This window comes from Heterocephalus glaber, unplaced genomic scaffold, assembly GCF_053883595.1.
Source record: "Heterocephalus glaber isolate CG9 unplaced genomic scaffold, H.glaber_assembly_v1.0 deba00001689, whole genome shotgun sequence".
Lineage (NCBI taxonomy): Eukaryota > Metazoa > Chordata > Mammalia > Rodentia > Bathyergidae > Heterocephalus > Heterocephalus glaber.
In genome coordinates this window covers 2,420,519-2,432,500 of record NW_028258414.1, presented here as the reverse complement: position 1 = coordinate 2,432,500, position 11,982 = coordinate 2,420,519, and the positions used below count along the sequence as shown (strand labels likewise).

The 11,982-nt window shown below is 43.8% G+C and overlaps 1 protein-coding gene across 12 annotated transcripts in view; it reads right to left on the bottom strand.

The window, feature by feature from the left end:
• Positions 1-11,982, bottom strand: part of Rnf111 (ring finger protein 111) — a 122,930-nt gene that overhangs the window by 77,041 nt on the left and 33,907 nt on the right. The window contains exon 1 of one of the 12 annotated variants that reach the window (XM_004855730.3): positions 5,174-5,547. The exons of 9 other annotated variants lie outside the window; for them this stretch is intronic. The gene's annotated coding sequence lies outside the window, so the exon portion shown is untranslated. Of the gene's footprint in view, positions 1-4,876; positions 5,034-5,173; positions 5,548-11,982 lie in introns of those variants that run through there. 2 more of the 12 variants (XM_087198992.1, XM_021237154.2) reach the window with 2 other exon arrangements.

Genomic DNA, 11,982 nt, shown 5'->3' with positions numbered 1-11,982 from the left:
AGGATCACTGTGAGTTTGAGGCCAACCTGAGCTGCAGTGAGTTCAAAGCCAGCCTGAACTACATAGCAAGACCTTGTCTCAAAAAATACAAAGATAAACATTTTTTACAACTGCTCTGAATCTAGATTTTTTTGGGGGGGGTGGGGGAGACAGGGCCTTACTACATAGTTCAGGCTGACCTTGAACTCACTATGTAGCCCAGGCTGGCCTCAAGCTCACCTCAATCCTCCTGCCTCAGCCTCCCAAGTGCTGGGATTACAAGGGTGTGCCACCACACTTGGCAGAATACAGATTTTAGAAGGCCAACTTGCGCCTGCCTCACAGCCGCAAGGTCCTGAGTTTGATCCCCAATTCCCTCCCCACCAGCCCCACAAAAAAGGCCAACTTACATTAGGCTGCTACACAAATTTTTTTTCACAACACTGGGGATTCAATTTAAGGCCTTTATACTGAGCCACTTCCCTAGCTCTTTTTTTTTTGGTACCTGGGATCAAACTCAGGTCCTTGCGCTTGTGGGGCTGGCAGCAGGTGGCAGCACCACTGAGCTAAATCCCCAGCCCTTCCCTAGACCTTTTTATTAGTTGAGTCAAGGTCTTGATAAATTGCCCAAGCTCAGCTTGATCTTCAGATCCTCTTGCTTCAGCCTTCCAGAGTGCTGGAATCACCACTACACACAGCTTTATACATAAAATATTTTTAATCTATCAGCAATTATGAAAAGCATTAACATCCAAAGCAAACAATTAATTTACACTTGTAGGTTCTCCTGAATTAAACCTGATCTAACACATTTTCTGTTCCCATTATCCATGGCATTCTTCCTCAGACTGTCAGGGCCGATTCTTTTTTAATTTTTTATTTGTATTAGTACATGTCTCTAGTCACTTAGATCACAAACCAAATTGTAACTTGTAAGCTGGGCGTGGTGGTGCACACCTGTAACCCCAGCACTTGGGGCTGAGGCAGGAGGATCACCTCAAGCTCAAGGCCAGCCTGGGCTACACAGTGAACAAGGTCAGTCTCAAAAATCAAAAAACAGGGGCCAGGGATTTAGCTCAGTGGTTTCGCCACAAGGACCCAAGTTCAATCCCCGGTACCAAAAAAAAAAAAAAAAAAAAAATCAAAAAATACTCCTAAAAAGTGACCATCTCTACCTACCCAATCCACAGTACAACCCCACCTGCACTCATTCTCTGAAACACCATCTGATTTTCTTCACAGCATGCACCATTACCTGCAATTACCATGTTACATTTTCACCCAAGAATGTCCACTCCACCAAGGCAGAGCACCATTCAATAAATATTTACTGAGTGACTGAATAATAATGTAGTACCACTAAAACAGGAGTTTAACTAAGTATTTGTTTTTAGACATTTGTAGCTCACTGCTTATCCAATGGTGTAAGCTGAGTACCTGTAGAAACTTGGGTCAGCTGTTACCCAGAATCTGTGGGAGGGACTGCGGATTTAGCTCAATGGTTCCACCGCCTGCCTCACAAGCACAAGGTCCCTCAATCCCCGGTACCGCAAAAAAAAAAAATTGGGGACCTAGCCAGGCATGGTGGGACACGCCTATAATCCCCAGCATTCAGGAGGCTGAGGCAAAAGGATTGCCACAGTCCAGGCCACACAGGCTACATAATGAGCTCAAGGACAGCCTGAACTACATAGCAAGACTCTGTCTCGAAAAAGAAAAAAAAAATTGGGACCTAGAGTAAACCAGAGTTATCTATCTTATGCTTCTCATTTCAACACTTGAAAAACATAAGGGAAGATTAACAATAAATGAGTTCTAGTGGGTAGGAAGGGGAGAATAAAAAGAATTAAGATGCATGCCTATAATCCTAGCACTGGGGAGGCTGAGGCAGGAGGATTGCCATGAGTTCGAGGCCAGCCTGGGATACATAGTGAGTTCAAGGCCAGCTTGAACTACATAGAGACCCTGTCTCAAAAAAAAAAAATTCGATCCCAGTACAAAAAACAAAAATAAAAACAAAACAAAAAAAGCTATTTTCTACAATGAATTAATCATTATGTACTACAAATACGTACTAAAAAAAAATTTTTTTAAAACTGCTCCAATGCCTACCAAGCAAATTGAGATCTGAAATACAGATCTATCTCTAGCTTGATGTTCCTTTTTTAAATATAGTGCCACCCACAGAAGTTAATGTCAAGTTATAGCATATTTTAATTACTATCATTTTTGGTACTATCATTTTTCCCCCAACTTAAGTGCTAGCCCATGGTGGGCAGGGAGTCATCGAAACAGGGGCACATATAATTTATGCTTAAGTAAAGCATGACATACCAAAACCTCTCCTTAACAAAATTAAAGAAACATCTAAAAATCTAGCTTGATCCAAAGAGTCTTCTATTCCACATTTTTATTTTGAAAGCAAAAATAATTACTTAAGAGTATCTGCTGGGGCCAGAGATTTAGCTCAGTAGTTTTGCCACCTGCTGCACAAGCGCAAGGACCTGAGTTCGATCCCCGGTACCCCCCCAAAAAAAGAGTATCTGCTAAATGATTATTCCTTTGTTTTACACAAGAAAATTACTGTTCTCTCATTGTAGACATCAGTACTGTATAACTATACTTCAATTTTTTGTAGAAATGCAGTATTAGAGCGAAATTCATTAAGTTATAATCTCTGCTGTGACACACTTTTTTCTGAAATACAATTATTTAGATTGTACCTTTATTCAAAACCAACTCTAGCCAGGTGTGGTAGTACACACCTGTAATCCCAGCACTTGGGAGAGGCTGAGGCAGGAAGACTTCAAATTCCAGCCCAGCCTTGAACTTAGCAACTTGGTAAGACTCTGTCTCAAAAATAAAAAATAATTAGGGATTTAGCTCAGTGAAAAGGTCCTGGCTTCAACCCTCAGTACTACCCCCCCCCCAAAAAAAGGCAAGCAAAAGCCAACTATAAGCCCAAGTGCAATACAATGCACCTGTAGTCCAGGTATGCTACTGGGAGGCTGAAGCAGCAAGAGGATCTCTTGAGGGCCGGGGATTTAGCTCAGTGGTTCCGACACCTGCCCCATAAGCACAAGGACCCGAGTTCGATCCCTGGTGCCAAAAAAAAAAAAAAGAGGATCTCTTGAGCCCATGATTGTGAGGACAGGACAAGGCAAGATCCTGCATCTCAAAAAAAAAAAAAAATTATTAAAAATTCAACTCTATTTCTAGTGAAACAAGCCAAGAGATACCAGCCAATAGGGAAAAAGTGATCCAAACACATAAGATGTAGCACAACTAACAATCAAGGAGACGTCCTAATTTTTCCTACCAATATTGTTCAAAGCAATTCATGAACACCCTCGGCTAATTCTTACAATATTATTGTCTATAAGGTTGCAAACAAATAACCAGGAGAGATAACAAAGTCATCTGTCCAAGGTTAAATGGCAAGAGTAACAAAAATAAAATAATTCAAGGCTTGAATAATAAATACAAGGGCTGGGGATGTAGATCAGTGGCAGAGAGCTTGCTCAGCACCCAGGAGGGCCTGGGTTCAATCTCCAGTACTAAAAATACCCCAAAAAAGCACAGAGCTTCTTTATAAAAGAGTAAAAGGGCTTCCTTCTTATCTCATTCGTTCCAATTCACAAATGTAACCAAAGATTGTATTTTAATATGAAAAACATAGTTTCTATTGACAAACATTTTTACTAACAGACACAAAGTAACTATCAGAACACAGTTATTAGCAAGGTGTGGTGGCCCTGGCCTGTAAGGAAGAACGAGGCAGGAGGATCACAGTCGGAGCCCCACCTGGGCAATTTAGTGATTTAGGGAGACCCCATCTAAAAATTAAAAATTTAGGGCCGGGGATTTAGCTCACTGGTTTCGTCGCCTGCTGTGCAAGCAAAAGGACCCGAGTATGATCTCCGGTACAAAAAAAAAAAAAAAAAAAAAAGTTGATGAAAAATTTTAAAAGGGCTGGGGGCCTGAAATCCCAACGCTGGGGAAGCCAAGGCAGGAGGATTGCCATGAGTTTGAAGGCAGCCTGGGCTTCACAGTGAGTTCAAGACCAGCCTAAACTGCATAGCAAGACCTTGTCTCACAAAAAAAAAAAAAAAGAAAGAAACGGGCAAAGAAAAAGGCTGGCGATGTAGCTCAATGTGAAAGCCCTGGGTTCAACCATCAATACTTTCCCCCAAAATAAATAAATATCTAAGTAAAACCAGTATCATAAAATGAACTTATATGTAATCTCAAAATCACATTTAGCTCTTACAAGCAATGACACAAAACGGGAAAGGAAATGGAACCTTAGCTTCTTTTCCCCAGACTGTTCTTTTTGGTTGAAGTCCCTAAAACAAGAAAAATGAGAGATAAAATACCTAGTGAAATAAAGTTTGCATTAAATCAGGTTCAAAAGCGCTAAGAATTCATAAAATGAAGCCTATGTTAGCTGGAACGTTACTACCCAAGAGAGTTCTAAACTCATATTGCACATAAATCAAGAAACAGGAAAGCTCACAACAGTACAATGGAGTCACCTCACACTACAAACACGAAGAAATTAAGTGAATACTGCATACTTCCTGGTATTTATTAAACGTAAAAACTTACACTTGCGTTGTGATAAAGTATCTGTAGAGATCTGCTGTAACCTATATAAGAACCCCACGGTGATCGACTTGTATTTCTGCAATACAGATATCTCCAATACAGCACTGCTATTGACTGACAAATTACCTAAGGACAATAATAAAATATCAAGCTTCTTTTTTTAATGACCAACGAGCGAACTCCACACACGAATCTGACGCGTCTACGCTTCTGCTGTTCGGCGGACACACAAGGGGCAACTCCCTAACGCCCGGCCACCCGGCGCCCTCCGACTCCGGGGTCCGGTTACCTTCACCACTCCATTGTCAACCCGCACTCCCACGCCCGGTCCTCAGCCCATCCCAGGACTCGGGGGACGGCGAGGCGAGAAGCCCCAGCCCCGGCCCCGGCTCCTGCTCCCGCGGGCGCGGGGGCGCCGGCAGGCGGACGCGGCGCCCAGACTTCAGTCCGTGCGGGCGCAGGCGGGACCTGGGACCCGCACCCCACACCCCGCACCCCGGCCCGGCCCTTCCTCTTCCTCGCCCCGCCGCCCCTCCCCCTGCGCGCACGCGCGGCCCGGGCGCGCCCCTCCCCCCCGGCCCCTCACCTCAACCATCGGCCTCCTCCTCCCGGGCCCAGGAAGGAAGACGGGAAGCGCGAGGGGGATGAGGCCCTGTCGAGAGCCCGCGACCTGCGCCTCAGAGACTGGCCCAATGGCACCGAGTCCGGAATAGTGTCTGTCACAGCCACCAACGCTGTGCGTGAGGCAGCGTCCGCAACCGGCCGGCTCGCCCGGGGGTCGCGGGGCCTCGCTGCCCCACAGTTACCCCTTCTCCGGAGCACAGAGGGGCCCTACACTGAACAGACCGAACGCCTGGCCACCATCGCCGCCAGCCCGGCTCCTCTGACTGCCGCCGCAGCCGCCTAGGCAGTCCCTCCCCTACCGGGCGAGCACGACACTCGGCCTTTACGACAATCAGGAAATGAGGACGCTCGCTTTCACGCCTCCGTTGCTGTCCGTCGGCGTCCGCGCCTGCGCAGCTGTTCGTTCCCGGCCGCCCCTCCCCTCCCGCCGCCCGCACCCTGGGACTGGCTCGGGGGTCTGTGGAACCGATGTTTCACGGCTCCTGTTTTGTTTTCCGTGCGTTCACTATTCAAGCATAATTCTGGCTACTTCTTGACTAATTTTTTCCTGACTAAACATTACAACGACACAGTTACCGTGTATCCTTAGGGCACATTCAAAACAAGAACGTGGCTTAGTGGCTTTCACGGCAAATGATACGCAGATCATCCGCGCTAATGACAAACATCAAGACCTCTCACCGGGGAGGGGAATTCGCTTCCGGAACCAGGGCACAAGGCGGCAATGGGTATTCTGGAAACGCGGGCCATACGATGACAGAAGCCCTCTGACTTTATCACTTTGTAAAAATCAGATACTAAACGCCTACACTTCGTTGCGCTGCGACGCTGGAGGGGCAGAGCCTGGGCTTTGGCTTAGATCTGACTTCCTTTCAAAAGCCCTCTGACGCCGCTAACAGCTGCCTGATTTCTAAACCCTTCATAAATCTCAATTTCCCACTCTATAAATTGGGTTAACATCATTTGCCCCAAAAGGTTCTTGTGAGGTTCTTAAATGGAACAGTTTATATAATACCACGAACATCACCAATTAAGTGTTCAATAAACATTACTTCCTTTTGCATAAACATCTTTCTCAATGCTCTTGTGCACTCGTTCTCCACATTATTCGATGAAGAAAATACTTTAAAAGTATAAACAAGAGGAAATGAAGAACGTTGGGCCAGGATTCTCAATTCTAATCTCATTCTAAATATAGACTCCCACCTGGACTCTGCCAGGATTTTTGTTTTGTTTTGAGACAGTCTTGCTACCTACTTAAGGCTGGCCTTGAGCTCATTCACCATGTTCCCCAGGCTAGCCTAGAACTTGTGACGACCATCCTGCCTCAGCTTCTCCAGCGCTGGGATTACAGACTTGTGCCACCACACCTGGATCCTAGGGTTTTAACTGTTATTTCCTCATGACTGTGCAAACCTGTATTTTCAGCTCTACCATTTTCATTTTTGACCTGTGTTCTTTACTAAGGTAGAGACACTACCCACATAAGGCTGTTGAACTCTTGAAATGTGTCTAGTGCAAACTGAGAAGCACTTTAAGTGAAAAGTACACGTTCAATTTCAAGTTACAGTGTAAAAAAATTATGAAAAATCTCAAAAACTTTTTTTTTGTTTGGTTTTTCTGAGAAAAGATGTCACTATGTAGCCCAGGCTGGCCTTGAACTCACAACAATCCTCCTGGCTCAGCCTCTCGAATGCTAGGATTACAAGTGAGTGCCACCATACCCAGCTTCAATACATTTATTTATTTATTTATTTATTTATTTATTTATTTATTTTTGGTACTGGGGATTGAACTGGAACCTTGCGCTTGTAAGGCACGCGGCAGCACCACTGAGCTAAATCCCCAGCCCAATACTTTTAAATAGTGATTTTATATTGAAAAAAAATGTTTTTCCAGTACCAGGGATTAAACTCAGGACCTTGTTCTTGTGAGGCAGGCGTGGAGCCACTCAGCTAAATCCCCAGCCCTGAAAAAATATTTTTAATTTATTGGGCCAAATTAATAGTTCTCAAAATAGGATAATTTTCCCCACGCTTCAAGGCACATTTAATAACATGTAGAGATATTTTCAATTGTCACAGCTCAGGGATAATAGAGATAACTAAGGGCATGTACTTTGTAGAGGCCAGGGATGCTACTAAATATTTTACATGGAGCTGGGTATGGTGATGCATACCTGTAATTCCAGAGCTCTGGGAAGCTGAGTCAGGAAGATTGCAGGTTTGAGCCAGGCCTGGGCAACTGAATGACTTAGTGAGACCCTGTCTCAAAATAAAAAATAAAAAGGCTAGGATTGTAACTAAGTGTAAAGGGCCTGGATTCAACCCCTAGTACTGGGGGCAGGGGGGTAATGTGGCTACTAGAAAATTAGTTGGGTTTTTTTGGAGACAGGGAATCACTATGCAGTTCAAGCTGGCCTTGAACTCACCATGTAGTCAGGGTGGACTCAAACTCACAGCAATCCTCCTACCTCAGCCTCCTGAGTAACGGGATTACAGGTATACACCCCACTTAAAATTATATTTTTGGGGGCCGGGGATTTAGCTCAGTGGTTCCGCTGCCTGCCTCAAAGCACAAAGTCCCAAGTTCAATCCCCGGTACCAACAAAAAAAAAAAAAAAAAAGAAAGGAAAAGAAATCAACCAACAACAAATGCTGGCAGGGGTATGGGAAGAAAGGAACCCTTCTCCACTGTTGCTGGGAGTGTAGACTGGTGCAGCCATTGTGGAAATCAGTGTGGAGATTTCTCAAAAAACTAAAACTATGCGCAAGCACAAGGACCCAAGTTCAATCCCCAGTACCAAAAAAACCCACTAAAACTAGAGCTTCCATTTGACCCAGCTATTCCTTCTTAGTATCCTCCCAACAGAATTAAAAGCATCATGCTACAGCGATATATGTGCACCCATGTTTACAGGAGCACAATTTGCAATAGCTAAATCTTGGAAACAGCCCAAATGCTCATCAACCAATGAATGGATAAAGAAGATGTTAAAAAAAAAAAATGTGGGTTTTTTTTTTTGGTACCAGGGATCGAACTCAGGTCCTTGCGCTTGTGCAGCAGGCAGCAAAACCACTGAGCTAAATCCGAGGCCCATGTGGGTTTTTTTTTTTTAATACAATGGAGTACTACTCTCCTATAAAGAAAGATAAGCTTGAGACATTATAGCTAAATGTATGGACCCTGAGACTGTACTTTTAGGTGAAATAAACTGAACACACATGTTTAAATACTGCATTGTTTCTCTGGTGTGGAAATAAGGACTAAAATATACAATAGACATGGAGAAATAGGAAGAAAATGTACAAATGAGAAGGGGAATAAGGGAAGGGGGAGGGGGAAAAGAAAGAAGGGACAAGAAAAAGATAAAATCAAAGGGCCAGGAGGTGAAAAAGAGGGGGCTACAGTTGCACAGTCCTCTCTGGGGACTCTAACCCCGTAAGGACCTGGCGCTTGGCCTCACCTCGAGTTTCCACTGACTCCCAGCGTGCCAGCCTGGGACCCAGCCTTTACACACGGGGGCCTTTGGAGGACACTCAAGATCTGAACTACAGCAATGAGATGAGCCTGCCCTGGCCAGAGAACACCCTGGGGTGAGGCAAGGACAGGGCCTTGGGCCATGGGCGACCTGCCTGCTGGGACCCGCAGGATGGAGGGATGTGGTGGGGTCCGCAGCCCTGCTACAGGGACTGTGCCTTGTCCCCCTTGGGATCCTCACCACTGAGACCACATCTGGAAGTTCACGAAGTCTCAGCAAATGTTGAATGAACACAGGAACGGGGGAGGAATGCATGTACAGAAACAGCGTATTTTTTTCAATTGTTATTGTTTTATTGGTACATGTTTGCAGTACACAGTAATTACTTTCCTTGTGGGGCACTGCTGCATCTCAATGTGTGTATGACACGTCTCAATTCTTTTTTCATCCCCTTGCCCTCTTCTTCCTCCCCAATCCCTCCATCTCATGGTCCCCTCCTATTTGCAAAAGATCCATCTCCCTGTGTCCTACTATCTGTCTTTTATTTTGCGCTTAACTTATATTCTGAGTTTCACATGTAAGAGAATCTGTATGATATTTAAGCTTGTATGTCTCATTCATTTCACTTAACATTATGGTCTCAACGCGCATCCATTTTCCTACACATGACTCAAGTTTATCCTTTGTGGCAGAGTAGTACTCCATGGTGTATAAATACCACATTTCCTTTACCCATTCACCTGTTGCTAGACAGATATATCGGCCACTTTCAAGCTTTAGCTTTTATGAATTATGCTGCTATAAACATGGGTATACATGTATCACTGTAAAATGATGTCTTTAACTCTTTTGGGAAGATACCTAGAAGAGAAATAGCTGGGTCAAATGAAATTTCTAGTTTTAGTTTTCTGATGAATCTCCATACTGATTCCATAGCAGTTGTATTAGTTTACATTCCCAACAAACTAGAGAAGTACAGTTTAATGGTGCAACAAATGCAGCTCAATAGTAAAACAAAAAACAAACAAAAACAACAACAACAAAACACTTCGGCTCTTTTGAAACCAACTCAAATCTTATTTGTTTTTGGTTTGAAGTCCTGGACTAGGTGGATTGGGAAGAACTACAGCAACGCTGTAAAACCCAAAGGCAGAAATGGGAGTCTCCCTAGGGAGTACCATGGAAATGATAAACTGCGATGTAGATAAAGCCATCAGCATCCTCCCCATGTGCTGGCCACAGGGGACTCCAAAGCCCACTGGCTAGTCCATCTCATTGCTACGTAGCTTTGGCAGTCACAGGGTTTCTTTATACTGAGCCACCATTCACCTCTTAATTGCGCATGGTTTCCAGTGGTTTCCACTTCCTACTTCATCGTTATTATTGTGTGACCGAGGTGCAGTGCCTTATTCTTTGTGGGCCTTAACTTTCCACAGCTGTACAATGCCTATGATGACGCTGTACAGCAATGTGCTAAGCGCTGAGCTCTGATTTCTAGCTGCCTTGGTTCAAACTCAGGATCTACCATTTTACTGGCTTGATTTACAATGGGTTCCTTAATATCTCCAGGCCTTAGTTTTCTTTTTTTGTAAACCGAGGATGATATTGGGACCTAATTTGTGGGGTTGCACCAATTTACTAAGTGATGTACAAGTGTTATTATTTTATCTCTCAGTGTTACTATAGGTATCAAATGAGATAATATATGTAAAGTTAATGTAGAATGCAATGCCTGGCATGGATTCAATAAATGTAAATTATAATCATCTTTCAAAACAATAAAAAAAAAATAAAATAAAATGTACCAATAAATTTTTTTTAAAAAACAACAACCAAAAAGAAACATTGCTCAGCCAGGATGGCGACCTGCCTTTTGTTCTGAGTTCAAGGCCAGCCTGAGCCACATGGTGAGACACAGACTGCAGTAATCGAAAATAAATAAACATTCATCAAGCATTTGCTGTATGACGGACATTGTGCTGGGCACTTGAGTACTAAATATGTGATCTGCATCCTAGCTGCAGTGCTTTTCTGGGGTCCCCAGGTAAATCTAGTATTTACACCACAACATGGAAGAGCTCAGATGCTGTGAATAGCGCTCTGAGAGCACTGAGCTCTGAAACACAAGAGCACAGACAAACCTCTAAGAGGTGGGATTCAAACTAATTTGTGTGCGTGTGCACGCATACACTGGTGATTGAATTCAGGGCTTTTGTACTCAGCTACATTGTCAGCTCTTTTTATTTTTTTATTTTGAAACATGGTTTTGCTAAATTGTCCAAGCTGAACTTCAACTTGACATCTTCCTGCCTCAGCCTCCCAAATGCTTCGATTAAAGCTGCCAAGCACAGTTTAAACTAAATTTTGCAACAGGAGGAAACTGTTAAATAACCAGGCAAGAAAATTAGCACATACTAAGGTACAGAATCTTTTTTTTGAGACAGGTCTCGCTATGTAGCCCAGGCTGGCCTCGAACTCATGGGCGATCCTCTTGCCTCAGGCTCCCAGAGTGCTGGGATTGCAGGTGTGCACCACCATACCTGGCAAGATACAAAATCTTATACCTACAACAACGAAGCAAAATTCCCCACTAGGAGCTACTGAACGTGTCATACTGGAGAAAAATCATGGGAAGAAAAGTAGATAGAAATGGATTAAGTAGGGTTTTTTAAAAATTTGAATTCTTTATTACTTAAAATTATGAGAAGGCAGTAAAGGAATGAATCAGAGCAGTAACAATCAGACATGATTCTCAAAGTCACCATTACATCAGCAGAGTAGAGGGCGGGGAAGGCAGGAGTGAGGGGATGGCAAGTAAAAGTGCCGAGGATGGTGGAGACCACATGAGAAGGAGAGGACTGATACAAACCACAAGAAGATTGAATGGTGGCCAGGCCTGGTGGCACATTCCTGTAATCCCAGCACTTGGGAGAGAATCGCCACAAGTTAGAGGCCAACCTGGGCTATAGTGAATTCAAAGATACTCCAAAGTGACTCTATCTCAGAAAACAAAAGCAAGATAATTGAATGGTTAATTGTATACATAAGTGAAGGAGAAAGGGAATTTTTTTTTTTTTTTGAGACAGGGTCTCACTATGTAATCAAGGCTGGCCTTGAACTCACTATGTACCCAGGCTGGCCTCGAACTGGTGATTCTTCTGCCTCAGTCTCCTGAGTGCTGGGATACAGGAATGGACCACCATGCCATGCCCATCAAGTTATATATATATATATATATATATATATATATATATATATATATTTGGGGGGTGCACCGATAATCGAACTCA